This window comes from Budorcas taxicolor, chromosome 12, assembly GCF_023091745.1.
Source record: "Budorcas taxicolor isolate Tak-1 chromosome 12, Takin1.1, whole genome shotgun sequence".
NCBI classification, from domain to species: Eukaryota; Metazoa; Chordata; class Mammalia; order Artiodactyla; family Bovidae; genus Budorcas; species Budorcas taxicolor.
In genome coordinates, this window is record NC_068921.1 from 82,033,539 (window position 1) to 82,055,261 (window position 21,723).

Consider the following 21,723-nt stretch of genomic DNA (forward strand, 5'->3'; position numbering starts at 1 on the left):
TAAGCCAGATAGGAAAATTAAAATCTAAGCCAAATAGATATATTTAAAAACATTCATAGGTTCCCAAATACAGTAAAAAAAAAAACACACACACACACAAAAACACTCCTCTAAACAGAGGTGACACTGTTTGTAACATGTTTTTTAAAAACCTACTTGCTTCTTTATTTTCGGCTGTGCTGGGTCTTCACTGCTGCACACGGGCCTTCGCCAGCTGCTGCAAGTGGGTGCTCCTCTCCAGTTATGGCGTGCAGGCTTCTCTTGTTGCAGAGCACAGACCAGGTTGAATGGACTCAGTAGTTGCCACTCTTGGCTCTAGAGTGCTGGCTCAGTAGCTATGGAGCACAGGCTTCACTGTCCGTGGGATCTTCCTGGACCAGGGATTGAACCCATGTCCCCTGCATTGGCAGGCATATTCTTAACCACTGAGCCACCCAAGAAGCCCAGAGGTGACTCCTAAACCTTCACCTGTAGTCGAAATCTCTTTCCTAGTCTCAACCCCCATCCCACCCTCCGCATCCAGCCGTTGGTAGAAACAGCCACCTGGGGTGCCATGAGACCCTCAGGGCTAAAACCAGTGTCACCAGTGTCCTTCCCTTCCTCCACCCCTCTATATCTACCCATGTTTCTGAGGTAGGATCTTCTTGTTCTGGTCCTTGGAAGTTTTTTTCTGGACCAAGGAAACAAACTCAGGGATTAAAGAAGGAAGTCATGAGAAGTAAAGCATTTTTTATTCATATTTGAATCCCCAGTTTGTGACAGTTGATGATGAATCAGTTCAGTTCAGTTCAGTCACTCAGTTTTGTCCAGCTTCTTGTGGCCCCATGAACTGCAGCACGCCAGGTTTCCCTGTCCATCACCAACACCCAAAGCTTGCTCAAACTCATGTCCATCAAATGGGTGATGCCATCCAATCATCTCATCCTGTCATCCCCTCTCCTCCTGCCTTCAGTCTTTCTCAGTGTCACAGTCTGTTCCAATGAGTCAGTTCTTCGCATCAGGTGGCCAAAATATTGGAGCTTCAGCTTCAGCATCAGTCCTTCCAATGAATATTCAGAACTGATCTCCTTTAGGATGGACTGGTTGGATCTCCTTGCAGTCCAAGGGACTCTCAAGAGTCTTCTCCAACATCACAGTTCAAAAGCATCAATTCTTTGGCGCTCAGCTTTCTTTATGGTCCAACTCTTACAGCCATACATGACTACTGGGAAAAAACATAGCTTCAGCTAGATGGACTTTTGTCAGCAAAGTAATGTCTCTACTTTTTAATATGCTGTCTAGGTCTTTTTATTTCATGTCTTTTAATTTCATGGCTGCAGTCACCATCTGCAGTTATTTTGGAGACCCCCAAAACAAAATCTGTCACAGTTTCCATTGCTTCCCCATCTATTTGCCATGAAGTGGTGGGACTAGACGCCATGATCTTGGTTTTCCGAATGTTGAGTTATAAGCCAACTTTTTCACTCTCCTCTTTCACTTTCATCAAGAGGCTCTTTAGTTCCTCTTCACTTTATGCCATAAGGGTCGTGTCATCTGCATATCTGAGGTTATTGATATTTCTCCTGGCAGTCTTAATTCCAGCTTGTGCCTCATCCAGCCTGGCATTCCACATGATGTACTCTGCATATAAGTTAAATAAGCAGAGTGACAATATACAACCCTGACATACTCCTTTCCTGATCTGAAACCAACCCATTGTTCCATGTCCTGTTCTAATTGTTGCTTCTTGACCTGCATACAGATTTCTCAGGAGGCAGGTAAGGTGGTCTGGTATTCCCATCTCTTGAAGAATTTTCCAGAGTTTGTTGTGATCCACACAGTCAAAGGCTTTGGCATAGTCAATAAAGCAGAAGTAGATGGGTTTGTTTGGAATTTTCCTGCTTTTTCTATGATCCAGTGGATGTTGGCAATTTGATCCCAAAAGATGATGCTATGAAAGTGCTGCACTCAATATGCCAGCAAATTTGGAAAACTCAGCAGTGGGCACAGGACTGGAAAAGTTCAGTTTTCATTTCAATCCCAAAGAAAGGCAATGATGATCGATAAATTTTTCATAAACAGTAAGTGAACTTTATAACAACAATCTCTGGGCTTTCCTGATGGCTCAATGGTGTGGAATCTGTCTGCCAATGCAGCAGACACAGGTTCAATCCCTGATCCAGGAAGATCGCATTTGCCATGGAGCAACAAAGCCCACGTGCTGCCCACGTGCCACAACCACAGAGCCCATGTGCTGCAGCCTCTGAAGCCATCAAGCCCTAGAGCCCGTGCTCTGCAGCAGGAGAAGCGTGGGGACCACAGCTAGAGAGCAGCCCCAGTCTCCACAACTGGAGACGCCGGCGCAGCAGCAGGAAGCCAGCAGAGCCGAAAGGAAATACTTTACTTATTTTTAAAAAAGAGAGAAAATCTTCGACGCATAGGTAGCTTTCAAAGATAGAACAAAAATGTGGAACACTAAGACGAAAAAAAGAGTCTATTTAAAGAAAACTAGAGGAAATAACTTGTAACTGTGTAATAGTAAACAAGGGCTTCCCAGGTCGTGCTAGTGGTAAAGAAACCCCCTGCCAATGCCGGAGACATAAGAGATGTGGGTTCAATCCTTGGCTCAGGAACATCCCCTGGAAAAGAACATGGCAACCCACTCCAGTATTCTTGCCTGGAGAATCCCAGGGACAGAGGAGCCTGGCAGACTATAGTTCATTGGGTTGCAAAAAGCTGGACAGGACTGAAGTGACTTAGCAATATTAAGCAATTAGGGAATGCCTCTAAGACCTGGTAGTAACAGACAACAATTATTTGTGTAGTGACTTCATAAATTAACTCACTTGTCAAAAGCTATATTTTTTTTATATTTTACACTTTAAGCCAATAATCAGATGACTAACATTTAAGACTTACTGAAAGACTTCTAAATAATAGAAGGTGTGAGACAGTCTACAGTGATCAGAAGAATTGGGGCTTTGAAATCTGTAAAATTGGTCACATATCCTGGTTCTGAATTTTGTATGACATTGGGCAAACTTCCTAAGCCATAATTTCTTGTTTAGTAAATGGGATTGGTTACGCTCTTCTTGCACATCTTCATCTCGGACAATGTCAAAATTGTACGTGGAAACTGATGCACCAAATACATCATACAGCAATGGAGCAAAAACAAAGAGTGCAGGCTGGGAGGCCTTAAAAGAGATTTAGAAACCTCCTGCAAGGGCTCACCTGTACCAGAATCGGAGTCTCTAGGAGGTAAGACTTTGTTACCAAAGTTCCTTGAGTTAATCCGATGCACATCCAGCGAACATTTGAGGACCACTGCCGGGGCGGGGGGTGGGGGGGACAGTCATATGTACCTTAGAGTCTTCTCAACTATTTAAAGTGCTTTCAAAAATATTCACTTTATCCAATTTTTATAATGCAGGGAGTTAATGGAGTGAATCTGAGCAAACTCTGGGAGATAGTGAAGGACAGGGAAGGCTAGCATGCTTAGTCATGGGGTCGCAAAGGGTAGGACACGACTGAGTGTCTGAACAACAGCAACAGGGAGTTATGCAATCATTCATTGGCCTTTGGGCTTCCCTGGTAGTTCCCCTGGTAAAGAAACCACATGCAACGCAGGAGACCTGGATTCGATCCCGGGGTTGGGAAGACCCCTTTTAGGAGGGCATGGCAATCTACTCCAGGGTTCTTGCCTGGAGAATCCCCATGGACAGAGGTGCCTGGCGGGCGACAGCCCATGGCGTCACAAAGAGTTGGACTGAGTGACGAAGCACATTCGCTTATGAAACCACAGGGATTGTCAGGCATCGTGTCAGCTACTGAGGGTAGAATGGGAAAGGAGACCGGACATCCCTCGGTCACTGAGCATGCAGTTTGTGTAAGAGGACTTGCTCAAACATTAACTTGAATAAATCTAAAATTACATCATGCTACATGTTAGGAAGTAGACACATGTCACTATGAAATAGTCATCCTGCTTGTACTGGCAGAGAAATTGGCAGAGAGGTCAATGGACACCTTAAAGCAGCCTCATTAACTGTGACCAGACATAGTCGAATGCTGGATTTACCTTACGGTGAGCATCCTACCATCAGGGGAGCTTTTCTTATCAAACCCTGGCTTCTGTGTGTGCAGACAACAGAGCAGCAAGTCCCCCAGAGATCCCATGCCATGAGCTGACCTTGAGCTGCTGAGATCTAGGAGTTCCAGGACAGAGGCAGAGATCCCACGGCTGCCCCAAGACAGAGCTTCAAAGCTGTGTCGGGGCTGAGATGAGAGATAAATAGAGAGCAGCCAGCTGGACTCCCACAGAACAACCAGACAGTATTCTCAAACACCCTCACTTACTGTGGGGAGATGCACCCTCCGTGAGAAATTTCAGAGGATAAAAATGTGAGGCTTACCATTGTACACATCCTTAGACTCAGAAATTCCCCTTCTAGAAACTAAATTTTCAAGCATATGCTAAAAAAAAAAGAAAGAAAGAAAGAAAAAACCACTTTACTGAGTATTTTATTTTAAAAGGTTAAGAAATCAGAAAGTTAAATGTCTAATAGTGAGCATTTAAATAAGTATGGTCTAGCCATAAACTGGAGAGTGTGCAGCCATTTAAAAAAACTCATAGGGTGTTTTGAGATATAACAAGCTCACGGCATGAGAATAAATGGAAAAAAGTATATTGTTTGGTGCAGATTTAGATCAACATAAGCACAGCAGTTCTGTGTGTGTCTCTTGCAGATATGTACAGGTACTACAAATAGACACAAGTAGTGAGAAACTCTGCATTTTTGTTTTATTTCATCCTCTGTTCCCCTCCTCCCCTGTGAACATGCATCTATAAGTTTAGTTCAGTTCAGTCGCTCAGTCGTGTCCGACTCTTTGTGACCCCATGAATTGCAGCATGCCGGGCCTTCCTGTCCATCACCAGCTCCTGGAATTGACCCAAACTCATGTCCATCGAGTCAGTGATGCCATCCAGCCATCTCATCCTCTGTCATCCCCTTTTCCTCCTGCCCCCAATCCCTCCCAGCATCAGAGTCTTCAATGAGTCAACTCTGCATGATGTGGCCAAAGTATTGGAGTTTCAGCTTTAGCATCAGTCCTTCCAAAGAACACTCAGGACTGATCTCCTTTAGAATGGACTGGTTGGATCTCCTTGCAGTCCAAGGGACTCTCAAGAGTCTTCTCCAACACCACAGTCCAAAAGCATCAATTCTTTGGCGCTCAGCTTTCTTCACAGTCCAACTTTCACATCCATACATGACCACTGGAAAAACATAGCCTTGATGAAGAAGGGGAAAAAAATAGGCATTTGTAAATAGATCAAAGTTTCTTCTGAAGAACCATGTATCTTCTGGCTGACTCAAAGTCTCAGGGACCAAGACCAATACAGCAAGAAGCTTCTCAAAGAACAGTGGCAACAATGAAATGCATTCGTGCAAAGTCACTTCAGTGGTGTCTGACTCTTTGAGACCCTATGAACTGTAGCCCACAAGGCTCCCTTGTCTATGGGCTTCTCCAGGCAAGAATACTGGAGTGGGTTGCCATTTCCTCCTCCAGGGGATCTTCTGGACCCAGGAATCGAACCAGCATTTCTTAGGCCTCCTGCCTTAACAGGCAGGCTTCTTATCACTAGCACCATCTGGGAAGCCCAGCAGTGAAATTAACCAGGACTAATGTTCAGGTGTGGGAAAGGAGTAAGAATGCAGAGTAACAAGAGGTCTTTGGAAAAAAAGGGCATTTCTTTCAGAAACCCAGGAGCAAAACACATATATTACAGCCACCACACTCATAGATCATTAAGCTATTTTAAATTGCTGAAAAATCTTAGTGTTGGCACAAAGTGGTCATAATAATACGGGCATATTTGTTAGGGTAGAATAAATCTGATCCTTAATCTACGCCTGACTTTAGCCGGGATTTCTTTAAAGACTTGTCTTTCTCCATCTTTTCATTTGAAGTAGCTCACTGCTGTCCTGCGTACCCCCTTAATTGGGAGAGTTGGATTGTGAAGCTATACTAGCTACATTCTCTTATATGAAGCCAATATGGGGTATCATGACATCACAAAACACAACTTAAGGTCCCAGATTCATAAAGGAACTCCCTCTGGGAGCCCTCAGGTGGTGACAGGTTGACAAGGCAGTGTCTGCGCTTGCGGTCCCCTAATGGAGTGACGTAGTACAGTTCACGTCACGTCTCTGAGCCCCCCGGATGTGGAGGGGAGACACACAGCCTGCCCTTCCAGCTGGCGGCCATCTGCCTAAGTGACAAGTGCCAGATGGGGAGAAGAGAATGAAATGGGGATCAAACATTAAGTAAAAGAGAATTTCTTGGAAAGCAGCCTTGACATCGATGATTCGTATGACATTCTAACGTCTTGGAAGTTTCCATCTGAAATATTTGCGTAGGAATGAAAAAGCAGACAGATACATTCCTGGATGAGGATGTCTAGCTGTGCTAGACATGAAATGCTTTGTGCTTCCTGCAGAGAACATGCTGAACTGATTTATCAGTACTCATTGCATTCAAACTTCCAACTCAGATCAAAGATTCAATAGTTGTTTGTTTTGTTTTTAATCCCCCTCCCCACCACCCACAGGAGAGGGAGCACATTGACTGTCCCCTAATCTCATTCCCAGTTACTGTTTGTGGCTGAATTCCCCAAAGCTGGTCTCAAATGAACCTCTCACCTGTGGATCGTCTAACGCTGGGGATGAGGGATGAGCCAAGGAAAGGATGAAAAATGATGAGAGCAGGGAGAGTATGGGAGATCCCCTGCCTTCCTCTCAATTTCATCAGAAACCTAAAACTGCCCACATGGTAAAGAGATAAAGTCTTTTAAAACTGAAGGGAGCTGCCTCACCTCTGTCACCAATTTTCAAGCCATGATTGAGAAGAAAAGCAGGTCATGGAAGGGACCAGAGTAAATTAAAAAAAAAAAAAACCTCTTTGCTACCTTTTGCTTATCTCATTTGGAATTATAAGAAGAAAAAAAACCAGTTTTTATTTTAGATCATCACACTTTTCTTTTTGATGTTAGATTTTGACGTTTAGGACAAAGTTGTAAACACGAATAGCATTTAACTAAAAAGAATTGAAATAATGGACTTCCTTGGTGGCTCAGCAGTTAAGAATCCGCCTGCCAATGCAGGACATGCAAGTTTGATCCCTGGATTGGGAAGATCCCCTGGAGAAGGAAATGAGCTGAAACCCATTCAGTATTCCTGCCTGGGAAATCCCATGGACAGAGAAGCCTGGTGGGCTACAGTCCATGGGGTCACAAAGAGCTGGACGCAACATGGTGACCAAACAGCATCAGCAAACAACAGTTGAAATCCTAGTGGAGACCACGCTCACAATTTCTAAGAAAAATAGTAAATAATAGAAAAAAAAAAAAAGTCGAGGAGGCAAGCATTGAAGTTTTCTGTTAGAGAAATGTAAATTTTGGATAAAAATATAAAACGTCATTTTTTTTTTTATTACCATCCATCTTCCTAAGCAAACCCAGATCAAACATGTTACACGAACACAGACTTGAAAGTGGTGTTAAGAACAGAAGTCAGAGCTAAAGAAACTAACTGACAACTGTGGATGGTCTTTGGTTATCTTTGTCTTTGTCAAAGACTTTGTCGGAGTCTTCTTTGATTATCAGAAAGCGAGGAGCTGCTTCTTGCCAGACCCTAGCAAATGCATTTCCGCCTTGAAAGGTTATCTCTGGGACAAGTGCATCAGGGGCTTTTTGCTCTTCAGCAATTGTCTGTACTGTGATGTCCGCTGATACAGTGGTTTGCAGACATGGTTTTCGTTTACTCCCCTTTGAGTCCATTACTCCCATTTGGGTCTATCCAAACACAGGCTTTATCTAAGCCGGCAGTGCAGAGGTGCAAATCCCTCATGAAAACTGACACTTCCAAATCCTCCAATTTGACTTTTGACAATCCTCCAACACTTTTCTGAAGTGTTCGATTTGGTTCCAACATAATTGCTAAAAGAAGCTGTAAGATATTTTCATATATTTCCATTTTTATAATTTATGCCTGCGGCTCACTTTTCATTTGTTTTATAGCTTCTTGTCTTTCTAGTGTTTTTATGGGGGAAGTGCACATGAGCCCCAAATTGATATAATGCAATCCATTTTTGTGAAGGTTTTTTTTTTTCCCAAGGAGCTACATCCAAACATTAGCATTCATCTAAGTTTTAAATTCCACCATAAATAAAGGAAGTTCAGTTTTGACTCAGTATTCAATTGTCAGATTTACTTCTAAGAAAATAATGGATATCAGAAAGACCTGGAAATCTCTTATAGTTCCTAGCAAAATATAGTTATCCATTGTTTATCACATGAAATATACTGGATTGAAAGTATGTATAGACATCTATGTATCATTGCAAAGTTAATAAATAAGAACAAAAAAATAGGCAAGAGTAATTTTATAGATGGCTAGCTTGTCTGATGTACATCATTTGAGTGGACAGAGGTCAGACGGCATTGTCTATTAAAAAGCCATTCTCCGCAACTGTGGACACAGACAAATTCTTTGTGTTCTACAGCAAGATGAAATGATGACATCATCCCCATGTAGCTTTCCTTTTTTCATCGGGGTACAGTGGTTTTATAATGCTGTGTTAGTTTCTGCTGTACAACAAAGCAAAGAGATGGTTAGATAGCGTCACCGGGTCAGTGGACATGAGTTTGAGCAAACTCCAGGAGACAGTGAAGGGCAGGGTGGCCCGGTGTGCTGCCGTCCATGGCATCACAAAATCAGATACGACTTAACAACTGAACAGCAACGTATATATATACCCCCCCATCCCACCCTTCTAGGTCAGCACAGCTGAGCTCCCTGGCTACAGCAGGCTCCCTCCAGCCCGCTGGCTCACAGGTGGTGGGGTGTGTATATATATGTCAGCCCCAGTCCCCCAATCCATCCTATCCTTTCCTCCCCACCCATCTACATGTCCATTCTCTACCCCTGTGTCTCTGAAAGCCCTGAAAACAGGTTCATCTGTACCATTTTCTATATTCCACACCTATGCATTAATATATGAGATTTGTTTTTCTCTTTCTGACTTACTGAGATGGATAAATTAAAATACCCACAGCAGATCTGACAGTTTCCAAGACCTCAAAACAACACGCTTCCAAGGGGGTTAACCAAAAAGCATTGAAAGTTGATGCACCTGTCTTTCTTGGCTTAATATACTCTTGGGCCTCTTATTTTTCCTTCCTACCTTTGGAGGAGGGAGACATTTTCACACACACACACACACACACACACACACGGGATTCACATGGAAAATACACATTTGGGTGCATTTGCTTCAGTTGCCACTTTGACTTTGCAATACTGTAGACTTGCACGGACTCTGAGCATCAACATCGGCAGGCTTTACCTCACTTTGAATCGCCTGGGTGACTGTTGCTTGGCCAGTTTCCTTACGGCATGTCACATTTTCCCAAGTGCTGTGCTTTAGAGAAATATTTCCTATTTTGTAGCCAGAAAATTCTGTCAGAAATATTGTCGAGTTTCTGGTGGATCTTCTGATGCCGAGACCAGCTTTTATTTCATACAGTAGCTGCTACAAATTCCTGATGGATGTAGCTAATACAGTAGTTTCAGTCTTTGGACTATTTCTTCCAGGTTTTGCAAAGATAGCTATGGCTTCAAAGCTGCCCCCATTTCTGAATTCTTTCCACAGTGCTCAGAAACACAGTCTTCGGTTTCAGAAAAGCCTAAGCGTTCACAATTTACGATTTAGAGTCTTCATTCTGCCGCTTTCTTACCTAGATGATTTGAATCAAGATATTACACTTTTCCAGTCTCAGTTTCCTTATCTGAGAAACAGTGATTCCATGAGATAATTCATGTAAAGTGCCTAGAACAATGTCTGGCTCATTAAATCCTCCTTAATAATAATATTAATAACCACCCAATCATAAACCCTATCATCAAGGTCTCTCTGACAGCTTATATGAATGTCTTATAAAGTACAATTTGTATTCAGGGAGAGCAAAGATAGAAGTCGCTATCTGGTTAGCTTCCCTCCTACACGTCTATAGAATAATCTGGGAGTGAAGCTGACGGTGATAATACCAAACAATTAACCACGGTGGGTGCAACATAAAGGTACTTTTAAGATACAGCAATAAACTAAGAATCTTCTCATCCTCTGTAAAAACACTATGCAGTTCCAGTGGTGCCCAATTAAATTTCATCACCAAATAAACATATGTAAAACAGGAGAGCTGGTTAATTTATCAATGTTGGTCAATACTCAGGCAATGCTCCCTACCATCATTAACTCTTGGCACAGTCAAATTTGCAATGAAACCACCCTTCTAAATGTCTCAAATTCCCACCCCACCCTCACAGTAGTACAGAAAGCCTTTCAGCACCGATCATGGAAAGCTTCCAGCTTCTCTTTCTTATATTCTTTCTCCCAACCATTATCACACTTGGAATGCCATTATAGAGAACCAGTTCCATTTAAAGAGCTTGTATTTAATTATGTAATAGGTCAGGTATAAGCTACTGGAGGAAGTGCAGAAGCAAAGTACCTCGATTTAAATGCAGGTTATGCAAAAATACTAATACACAGGAACCCACATACCAGACTGTTGATAAAATAGAGATAAACATGTAATGCTTACAACTCTATAGCAAAAACTATGAGCACAATTAAGATTGACAAGTAACCCAGAAAGACTGGGTACAATATTCTTTCTGTGGCTCGATATACAAAGAGCTCGCTGTTGTTGGTTAGTCATTCAGTCGTGTCCAGCTCTTCTGAGATCGCAAAGACTTCCACCCACCAGGCTCCTCTGTCCATGGGCTCTCCCAGGCAAGAATGCTGGAGTGGGTTGCCATTTCCATTACAGGAAATTTTCCAGAGGGAACAAGCCTGTGTCTCCTGCTTTGCAGGTGGGTTCTTTACCACTGAGCCAACTGTGAAGTCCCAAAGAGCTCATATAAAAAGAAAAAAGTAAAAAAAAAATCCATTGGAAAAAACGGACCAGAAAACAAAAAGTTTTTAAAGGCTATTGTTAGAAAATGAGAAACTCAAAAGCCAATAAGTAGATCAAAAGTAGGTTTTTAAAAATCCCAATATTAAGTAAAAGTAATAAAATAGTGTTTATCTAACAGATACAATGTAATTAAAAGTATTGACTAGTATTACTAAGGATTCGAGGAGAAAGACCTATATAAATTGCACGACCTTTTAAACAATCATAGCTTTTAAACAAAATTTTAATCATACAACTTATAAATTAGAAAGTTTCTTAAGATGTACAAGGATGTTCAGGATGTTAATTATAATCCTAAAAAACTTAAGGCAATATTAAGTCCATAATTAAGCAACTTGTTTAAAAAAGTGCAGCCATGAACACTGGTCATGTAAAGTATATTAATTATAAATATAAAATAAACTGTCATTGTTAATAGAAAATGAAATTACAAGATCAGGACTTGTATATGGTTAAACAAATACTTATAATAATGAATGCCAAAGATGTGATTATTTTAGGATCAGGAAATTTGGAATAATATTTTTAAAATAATGTTTTATGTTGCTTACATTTTACTACGAATGTGTGCTATTTTAAGATGAACAAAGTTAAAGCTAGTTTTGTTTTGAAACAAAGTTGTACTTCTTCTGTGGGAACTGTTGTAACCCTCCAAAAGCTAGAATTTTCAGAGGAAAAAAAATTGTCCCTGGCTTAGATTTTTGCAACATGGACTTCTCTTGGATTGCAGTTTGAGTTTGGCAAAGTTGAGTTTAAGGATCCTGAAGAAATGTGAAAGGTGAAGAAAAAGTGGCTCAGAGTGAGACCAGCGCTGGGTCAGGGTGGAACAGCAAAAATTGGGGGGCGGGGGGGGGGGGGCGCGGTGATCCTCAAGGACAGTTTCATCCCATAACCAGGGCCCATCCCCTTGCTGGGGAACCCACTGAACAAGCGGGAAGCCCAGAAGAAAAGCAAGGGGAGAAAGCCAAGAATGAACAAACTCTATGCTCCAGACTCTGTTAATCTCCGATCAGAATCATGTTTTGGGCCCACGTGACATCTCCGCTTAGGGTACCGACTGTGCGGTCTGAACCCACAGCCTTCCGTGGGTTTATGCTGTAACGTACCGCTTTACCCCTGACGCCGCACACCGAGCCCAGTGGTCACGTCCTTTCTCTTCTCCTCAACCCGCAGCGTAACACACAGCCCTGTTCATTCCAGAGGAAGACGATAGCCCAGTTCTGTTCATCTCTTTCCATCCCTGCTCTTTTCCCACTTTTACGGCATCGACAATAACCAGGACATTCTTCCTTTGTGACGCAGCTGCCGCAGCGGCCACCAGCCTGACTCCGCCTTCATGACGATGCGTAGTCATGGTGTGACTGTGACTTTCACGCTATGAAAAAAGGGTATGACTATGCTTTCTCACACCACCCCACAAACAAGCTTGGCTCTGATAGGCAGAGACTCATCTGTGATTGTCAGGCAGGGGTCACTGGGAGCTAGGGAAACAGGGCAAGAGGGAATCATTTTCTATCCTAGTCAAGTTCAAAGTCACATTGCCACCTGCTACTTTTCAGCTGCTCTGTTTTCTAGTTCAAGTATTTCTAAACAGTGGTTGGCCAGGCACTGTTGTTGATGTAGCTATGGCGATTTTTTAATTCTTTCTAGGTTTGATTTTTTCTCATATTTATTATTTTACAATAATACAGAATTGGCAGGTGCAGATTCAACCTTATTGCATGAAAAGAATTCCTGTGTCCTAAACATGTATGTACACATCTTATTCTTGTAAAAAATCAACAAAATGTATTTCTGGATTCTGCCATACATCATGTATAATTTACCTCAAATTGTCCTAAGATGAGAATGGCATGCAGATAAGGAAATTATCCAACTCAGAATTAAAGGTACTTGTTTACTTGTTTTGCTTTTCAACAGTTAAAACCAATCTCTCATTTCATATTCACTTTGGAAGGGCAAAGAAAGGAAAGGTGAGAGGATTTTTTATTAACGTTTTTCTTTTTGAGGATTAGATTATATTGTGTTTACATCTCTATTTCCTTGTTTTTTTTTAATATTTATTTTTTTATTTGCTGGATTGGGTCTTAGTTTTGGCACATGGGCTTGGTTGCCCTGGTGCTTGTTGGGTATTTCCCACCCAGGTATCGAACCTGTGTTCCCTGCGTTGGGAGGTGGATTCTTAACCATTACACTGCCAGGGAAGTTCCAAGAGAAATATTTATTGCATATTTTTAGTGGGTGAGTACCAACACTTGGACATCATATGCACATTCTTCAAGTATTCCAATATCATGGCAAAATAATAATTCTTATTCTTATCCTAAAGATAGTGAAACTCAGGCTCAAAGAGGATAAAATTTTTTTTTTTAAATGTCCACCTAGTAGGTAGAACACCCATGCACCCTCTTGAAATGTGCTGTCCAATAGCAGCAACACACAGAGGTCCATGGCCTTGGGCTTTTTCTCACAAGAAACATAGATTCACCATCTTTCGCTACTTTTCGAACCCTCCTGAATTAAAATTACAAAGTGCATTCACATTTAAAAGTCTTACAGCTTTTTAACGCTCTAATGATAAATCAGCACAATTTATTTTTGAGAGAAAGAAAATCTGCATCCTATAGCCCAGAAGAGTCGGTTCCAGGCAGGGCGATGGATGGTCTGACAGTTTCACTGGAGGTTAGAAGGGACAGCTGTGTTCCACGTAAATTTGCTGACCTTTCTGAACTTTCCATCAACAAGATTTTCTCATCCTCACATTATTGCTGTCTGACAATTAATCAACAGCTGTTGAAACATTATAAGCATGCTTGTAATTTGGGGTAAAATTAATGATTGTCTATCTATTAAAATGCTGAGGGAGGCTGTGTTTTCTAGCCCCAGTGTGAACTTGCTGATTTATTCTCCAAATCAATTACCCTTCTGAACTCCCCTGCCTCCTGCCTGTTGGCTAAGAACATCGCACAGCCCACAATCCCCTGAAGAAAGCCCGTGACAGACACAAGACCGGGTGTGCTTGCCTGATCACGTGCTTCTGTAGATCGCAGAAACCTGTTAGGGTAGCAAAGAAAAGCACCCTTAGGCGCTCCTGGTTGTCCTGCATCCTAGCTATCTGAGAGGAAATCTTTAGAAGTAATGGTCGTATCAAAACACTGTCTCATGAAAACTATAAAATCAAGGATTGAACAATAAAGAATAAGTACTGTATATTATATGAAAACAAAACAAAGCCGATGAAAGCACTTTGCATGGGTTCAGTCTTCCCTGGCTTGTATTTGCAAAGTATTTCATGCTTTACTTCATCTCTGGACCTCTTGCGGAGAAGGAAGTGGCAACCCACTCCAGTATTCTTGCCTGGAGATTCCCACAGACAGAGGAGCCTGGCGGGTTACAGTCCATGGAGTCTGAAAGAGTCGGACATGACTGAAGCAACATACGCATTGACCTAAGACATGAGCACTTTCAAATGTCCAGCAGAGACTTGATTCCAGTGAAGTGGAGGTCTCACCAGTGGCGGAGGTCTAAGTCCAGGAGAGGTGGACTAAGTCCAGGAACGGTGGACGAAGTCCAAGAGCAACGGACTAAGTCCAGTGGTGGTGGACTAAGTTCAATCAGGTCAAGCGTTGGGATCCCACTTTGCTCCCCAACACTTTTGACCCAATTTAATTTATCCACTGGGTTGGGAAGAGAAACTCCTACCCTCTGCGCCTTCAGGCTCATTTTAGGAAAAGTCCTGGACTCTTTCAGACAATTGCTGGTGTTGCTTTATATCTTTTCACAGGCATGCCAAGTCATTGTCATCAAGGAAGAACACAAGTCCTTAAACTTAAACTTGGAAAAACAGGCTCGGGGCAGCGAGACAGATACGAATCACCACTGTTCTGTCTGTACTGCTTTCCACACGCTACTGCACCATATTGCTTTTCATTTGCTACACAGACCATATTTATCTATTTTTCTCTATAACACACATTTTATAAAATTGGAATATAATTGCTTTACCATGTTGCATGAGTTTCTGTCTGCTGTACAATGAAGTGAATCAGCTGTATGTGTACATATACCCCCTCCCTCGGGGGTCTCCCTCCCCTTAGGTCATCATGGGGCACCAAGCTGAGCTCCCTGAGCCATGCAGGAGGTTCCTACTAGCTGCCTATTTCATGGGGCTCCCCTGATGGCTCAGCTGGTAAAGAATCCACCTGCAATGCAGGAGCCCCCGGGTCGGTAGCTGTTTTGCACATGCGTGTGTGCTGCCACTTGAGTCGTGTCTGCCTCCGAGGGGCCCCGTGGACTGTGGCCCAGGCTCCTCTGTCCATGGGGCTCCCCAGGTGCTTTACACTCGGCAGTGTATGTACGTCGCTGCTGCCCTCCCAGGCCTCCCACTTGCTCCTCCCCCAGCTCCATGCCCACGTGCCCATTTTCTACATCTGTGTCTCTATTCTTGCCTTGGAAATAGGTTCATCTGTACCATTTTTCTAGGATACTAAATTAATGCATAAAGATCTCTTGCATTCCTATACACTAACAATGAGAAAGCAGAAAGAAAAATTAAGGAAACAGTCTCATTTACCGTCACAGCAAAAAGAATAATATACCTAGGAATAAACCTAGCTGAGGAGGCAAAAGACCAGCACTGTGATTGTCGTTGAGTCGCTCAGTCGTGTCCGACTCTTTGCGACCCTGTGGACTGCAGCCCGCCAGGCTCCTCTCTCCTTGGGATTCTCCAGCAAGAATCCTGGAGTGGGTGGCCATTTCTTCTGCCAGGGGATCTTCCTGACCCAGGGATCAAACTCGCACCTCCTGTGTCTCCTGCACTGGCAGGCATGTTCTTTACCACTGAGCCACCAGGGCAGCACTACCTGGTATTCAATCAAGTAACAGCAAGTAATCAGTTGTCATATTTACAGCCAAATAGCTTATGTGTATGCACACTTCAAATCACTTATTACCCACAAGGCAACTCTCAATGAAACTACTACAGTTCAGACAACATCAGTTCAGCTGACCATCTAAGATGATAAGGCCATTTTACCTGTTTGTATTTTGCATATAAGAAGGAAAAAGATATTTTCAAAAATACCAGCATCAGAATTTGCTCGCAAAAATAGAAGCAGCCTTTGCTATGAGAATATGAAACACATAATTCAGAGTGAATAAAGATTTTAATTATATAATGTGCTATAGATTTCCATTCTCTGCTATCTATATGAAATGCTCAGGTTCTCAATCTGAGTGGTCTTGCTCTGCTTTTCTTCAAAACACAGTAACAGGAACTTTCATGGTGGTCCAGTGGTTAAAACTTTCCCTTCCGGATGCAGGGAGTGTGGGTTCAATCCCTAGTCCGGGAGCTAACATCCCATATGCCTTGTGGCCAAAAAATCAAAACATGAAACAGAACCAGTGTCATAACAAATACGATAAAGACTTTAAAATGGTCCATATCAAATAAAAACTTCAAAAAGTACAGTAACAAAATATTTCTCTCTTCCACAAGGAAGTAATATTTTTTCTAAAACTACATCTAATATATTAGTAATAATGGCATGCCACTTTAAACAAATTACAAACTAATGTTAGTGTTCTTACCAATGGTACACCAAACAATAACTCCCTGCAGACCAATTTGCATACAAAATGTAACATTTACAGCCAAGTTGCAATTAGCACTTTATTATGGAACCCTCTGATTGTAATATACTGCAAATGACTTATACTTGCTACAAGGATTTTCATTTATTAAAAATTACACTATTAGATTTGCCTTCACAACAAACCAACCTGCATTCAATTACTAACCAACTCAAAGACCAAGAGTCATTGTTTATACTTAAGGAGTGGGAAAATATAGGACATCACCTCCTCCTTCATATGACCGTGGAAAGCAAACAAGATGGATATGGCTGAGCAATTTTGTATTTAAATTGCAATTATAGTGATACCACAGTCATGCACAAACCCCAGTATAAATAAAATCCTATACCAAAATAGCAAGCATAGGGAAATAAATTTGACTCACCACAATCAAAAAAGCACAGGTCAAAAGTATCATTTCCCTTTCAAGGTATGTAGCTGTGTGTGTTCAGTCCTGTCACACTCTTTGCAACCCTGTGGACTGTAGCTCGCCACGCTCCTCTGTCCATGGGATTTCCCAGGCAAGAATGCTGGAGGGGGTCGCCATGTCCTCCTCCTCAATCCGGGGGATCTTCTCAATCCAGGGATTGAACCCAAGTCCCCCGCGTCTCCTGCACTGCAGGCGGATTCTGTACCGGTGAGCCACTGAGGAAGCCCATTGAAAGTATGCTGCTGCTGCTAAGTCGCTTCAGTCGTGTCCAACTCTGTGCGACCCCTTAGACGGCAGCCCACCAGGCTCCCCCATCCCTGGGATTCTCCAGGCAAGGACACTGGAGTAGGTTGCCATTTCCTTCTCCAATGCAGGAAAGTGAAAATGAAAGTCGCTCAGTCGTGTCCTACCCTCAGTGACCCCATGGACTGCAGCCCACCAGGCTCCTCTGTCCATGGGATTTTCCAAGCAAGAGTACTGGAGTGGGGTGCTATTGCCCTCTCTGCATTCAAAGTATAGGCTTTACTAATTATTAATTTTGGATATGTTGAATTTCCTCCAAAGCATTTACAAAACTAGACTGTAAATAATGTCACTGTATTGATGAACTTATTTGTAGAGCAGGAAGAGAGATGCAGACATAGAGGATGGGCCTATGGACCCAGCCGGAGCAGGGGAGAGGGGGACACATTGTGAGTAGCGCTGACATGTAAACGCCACCGTGGGTGAAACAGACGGCTAGTGGGAGGCTGCTGCTGAGCACGGAGAGCTCAGCTCAGGCTCGGTGATGGCCTAGAGGGCTGGGAGCGAGGCTCAGGAAGGTGTGGTATATATATACTTAGGGCTGATTCATCCTGTTACACAGCAGAAACCAATGCAAAAGTGTAAAGCAATTACACTCCAATGAAAGAATTAAAAATTTAAAAAAAAAATCACCAGTATTTCCACATACTTCACTATTTAAAGATTAAAGTCAGAGTGTCTGATTTTTCTCACTGTTCTCCCAAGATTCACTTTTTTCGAGTATTCTCCATTTTAAGCGGTGGAAGATCAGATCTTAATGGTAACTCACAAATTCTTCATTCTGGTTTTTTTTAAAAAAACTAGATTTCTCAAATGTTCTAATTTGCTTCTTATGAAAGAGAGCCTGTGAGTTTTATAAGCACTCATTTGTTGCCTAAAATGGCAATTATACCCTTCAAATTAACTTTAGGTTAATTATTTTTTATGCTTCACCTCCATATAAAAAAATAAACTGAAGCGGAATCGCTTACACTTATGGTTTGGTTTATATAATAAACTGACAGAGCAGTTTGATTTATTAAGATATTCCAAACACCAAGAAAAGCCACAGAGATGGTTGCATAAACTGATGTACACATCCATCTCACGTGCGTGCACACGTACATACACACACGCTCACACATTTCATTTGAATGAATCTCAGAGACGACATTGCACGTGCAAACCAAAACTCCGTTCAACAATGACCCCAGAGTCTTTAAGCATCTATTAACAATCAATGTTCCTTTCTTCTTTCTCCTTGTTGCAGTTTGCCTTTTTATGCAGGAAAGAATGACACGGTCCCCCAATCTTTCTTATTCTTCCCCAGCATAATTTTCCCCCCATTTCAAATATTATCAGACAAAATACGTGAGTAAGCGGCGGCGGATGAGAGGTACCCTGCAACGGCAAATTCTATAAAAGCTGGAGTGAGATTCTGTTCTGAGAGAACCACTAAGATTTATAGCTGCCATCAGCCCAAGAAATAGAGCCTGCGCAAGAGGGAAAACGCTCCTCAGCCATGTTTTTACAGTGACCATACCACTGCAAACAGGAGTGATGGCTTCCTGTGAGGAACGGTTAACACCGACTTTAAAGTATGTTCTCTGCTTTCTTGTGGATTTGGGTCACGACCTTAGGCAAGTCATCGAACTGCTTTGTGACTCAACTTCTCAGATGCTCAACTGGCAGAAATCCCATCTGACATCTTCCTAACAGCCGCGCAATGAATATTACAGAGATATGTGAGTAAAGACATGCTGGATTTCAGAGTGAAGAGAATGACGTTTCTACCCCGTGTTAGCACACACTTACTAGGATGAGATGGACGGACGCCAGCTTATCTATCAAGACTTGGGAAATGAGGCATATTCAACTTCCCAAGCAAAAAGAAACCTTGTTTTGTGTTTTTTCATTAAGCCAAGTTCTGTGGTGCAGTACTTATATTTAATAAGGCAGTTCTTTACTGTTCAAGGGCTTCCCTGGTGGCTCAGAGGTTATAGCGTCTGCCTGCAATACAGGAGACCTGGGTTCGATCCCTGGGTCGGGAAGATCCCCTGGAGAAGGAAATGGCAACCCACTCCAGTATTCTTGCCTGGAGAATCCCCTGGACAGAGGAGCCTGGTGGGCTACACAGTCCACGGGGTCGCAAAGAGTCGGACACGACTGAGCGACTTCACTTTCTTTCACTTTCACTTTACTGTTCAAAGTCATATTAATCTAACAATCTCAAAGTGAGGAGCTCAGCCTGCCAGGCTCCTCCTTCCATGGGATTTTCCAGGCAAGAATACTGGAATGGGTTGCCATTTCCTTCTCCAGAGGATCTTCCCAACCCAGGGATCGAACCCAAGTCTCCCTCATTACAAGAAGGCGCTTTACCTTCTGAGTCACAGCAAACGAAACCATAAACAAAACAAAAAACAACCTATGGACTGGGAGAAAATATTTGCAAATGACACAGCTGACAAGGGCTTAACTTCCAAAATACACAGAGAGTTCATACAATTTAATCTCAAGAAAGCAAACAACCCAATCAAAATATGGCAGAAGACCTAAATAGACATTTCTCCAAAGAAGACACACAGAGAGCCGACATTCACATGGAAAGATGCTCCATATTACTAATTACTAGAAAAATGGCAATCAAAACAGTGAAGTACCACCTCACACCAGTCAGAATGGCCATCATCAAAAAGTCCACAAATAAAAAACGCCAGAGAGGGTGTGGAGAAAAGGAAATCCTCCTACACTGTTAGTGAGAATGTAAGTTGGTACAGCAGTTATGAGGAACAGTATAGATACTCCACAAAAAGCTAAAAATAGAGCTCCCATATGATCCAGCAATCCCACTCCTGGGCATATATCTGAAAAAAACGAAAACTCAAATTTATAAAGATACATGCACACCAATGGTCATAGCAGCACTATTCGCAATAGTCAAGATAGGGAAACAACCTAAGCATCCATCAACAGATGGATGGATAAAGAAAACACACACACACACACACACACACACACACACACACACATACTGGAATATTGCTCAGCTATATAAAAAGAAAAAAAACGCTATTTGCAGCAACATGGATGGACCTAGAGGTTATCACACTAAGTGAAGTCAGTCAACGAAAAAAAGTATTTTATGGTATCACTTTTATGTGGAATCAAAAAATGATACAAATGAACTTATTTATAAGACAGAAATAGACTCACTGCACATAAAGCACATTTATCGTTACCAGAGGAGAGACAGGAGGGGGCAGGATTAATTAGGAGTATAGGATTAACTATAGGATAAGTATAGTTTGGTTGAATTCTGGGAGTTGGTGATGGACAGGGAGGCCTGGCGTGCTGCAGTTCATGGGGTTGCAAAGAGCTGGTTACGACTGAATGACTGAACTGAACTGAACTGAACTATCAGTATAGGATTAACTATACTGATACACTATAACTGTATAGATACTCACTACTGTATATAAAGTAGATAACAAGGACCTACTGTATAACACAGAGAAGTACACTCAATATCTTGCATTGCTCAGTCACTAACTCGTGTCCAACTCTTGGCGACCCCATGGACTGCAGCCACCAGGCTTCCCTGTCCTTCACTATCTCTCAGAGTTTGCTCAAACTCATGTTCATCAAGTCAATGGTGCCATCCAACCATTTCATCCTCAGTCACCCACTTCGCTTCCTGCCTTCAATCTTTCCCAGCATCAGAGTCTTTTCCAATGAGTCAGCTCTTCACATCAGATGGCCAAAGTCTTGGAGTTTCAGCTTCAGTATCAATCCTTTCAATGAAGTTTCAGGATTGATTTCCTTTAGGATTAACTGGTTTGATCTCCTTGCTGTCCAAGGGACTCTCAGGAGTTTTCTCCAGCACTGTAGTTTGAAAACATCAATTCTTTGGTGCTCAATCTGCTTAATGGTCCAAATCTCACATCCATACATGACTACTGGAAAAACCATAGCTTAGACCATACAGACTTTTGTCAGCAAAGTAATGTCTCTGCTTTTTAATACACCATCTAGGTTTGCTAGAGCTTTTCTTCCAAAGAGTAAAACTTTATTCCAAGTAATTCTATAGTTTTCATTCTTTGCAATTCCAAAGATCCCATGCTGGCTCACCAATATGAGTGGAAATCCCAAGTAGTAGATTATAAGCACATTTTCTTTCTGCTTTTACACATTTTCCAAATTTTCAGGAGTGCATATATTAGATTTACAATGTTTAAAATAAACCTTATCTTTAAAAAGGTGAATACTTGTTTGCATAAGCTGGAATTTTCATTCCAAACCATATTAATATCATTTTGCTTCATTTTAGCAAAAATACAACCAAAGAAAAAATATGTGT